Source organism: Bison bison, unplaced genomic scaffold (assembly GCF_000754665.1).
Source record: "Bison bison bison isolate TAMUID 2011002044 unplaced genomic scaffold, Bison_UMD1.0 scf7180017864167, whole genome shotgun sequence".
Lineage (NCBI taxonomy): Eukaryota > Metazoa > Chordata > Mammalia > Artiodactyla > Bovidae > Bison > Bison bison.
Window position 1 is genome coordinate 3448924 of NW_011494739.1, and position 1399 is coordinate 3450322.

The following is a 1399-nucleotide window of genomic DNA, read 5'->3' on the forward strand; positions in this document are numbered from 1 at the left end:
CATAATTGAGCCTTCCCCCATTGTTGGGCATTTAGATCGTGTCTAGCTTTGCATCACATGCTGCTCCCTGGATGTATTTGCCTCCAAATTTGTGCTCGCATTTCTGATTATGGCCTAAGGACAGATTTTTTCAGGCTCTGAGTCTAAAGAAAATGGGTCTATTTTAAAGTTAAAATTAGTTAAACATGAATCTTCTTCTAATTTTATATTGATGCTTGTAAAGCTGGTGGGAATTCCTGAGGTGGAGTAGAGCAGGGAATAAAGGAGGCGGACAGGGTTAGGATTCCCTCTGGAAATCTGGTAATTTATCTACCTGGGGAAAGGAGAACGGGAACTGTGGCTCCACCTGAAACATCTGTGTATATACCGCAGCAGCCAACACAAACTTTGGTGCAGTGAAACCACAAAGCTCCCCCTCAGTGCCCGACGAGAAAACAAGACGGTGCCAGCTCGCCAGAGATGTTCTGGGGCTGGTGGACTCCATGCCCAGAAAAACACGACGCGTTTGCCATTGCCACACGTCCGCCTGGAGTGTCCTCGTGGTGGTGCTCCGTCTGTCCCTGCCTCCGATCCTTCTGCCTGAGCCGTAAACTCGGCCCAACCCCAAGAGCCCGTGGCAGCTGTCCCGGGATTCAGCCAGTTGCAATTTGGAATGGGTTGAATGCTGATTTTTATCTCCCGTGAATAATGGCAGGTTTTCTGGGATGAAAGGGAATCTCAGGGGTGAGACTGCCGACTGGGAGCATGACGTGCTCGTGTCCCGGCATGCAGGGCCCTGCCCTGCTGCCCAAGACCCCCTGCTCAGGGCACCGGGGCCTCTGAAGTCACCTTGAACACCAGACACGGTTCCCAAGGCTAACACCGCCTTCAGTAGCCACTCCTGAGAAAGACGGTAGGATTAGCACATGCTTCAAACACCAGGTGCTACTGTGTGACCTTGGATGAGTCACCCAACCTCTCTGATCATTAATATATTACTATCTCCCTTAGAGAGTTGATGTGAGGATGAAGCAGGTTAATGCATATAAAGTGCTCACCACAGGCCTCCCATGGAATGATTGCACCATGAGCGTGTGAGCTCCATGGGACAGACACTGGGTTTTGTTGACTGAGACATCCCAGGCCGGGTACAAGGAAGCACCCCCAGAGTGGGTTCTGAAGGCAAGCTTGCTGCTCACTGGAACCCCCAGTCTGAGAAGGGTGCCCAGCACACTCTGACTGCTCCTGTTGTATCTTTTGAACCCAAGAAGGCACGCTGCTTCACTGTGGGTGGATCCCTGTTGAAGTAAGGATAGGCTGATTTTTGTTATAAGCATGTACTCATTAAATCATCTGCAGCAAAGACCTTTGTGTCCATCTCTTGAGCCAAGCCTGACGCTGGACACCAAGAATCTAACCT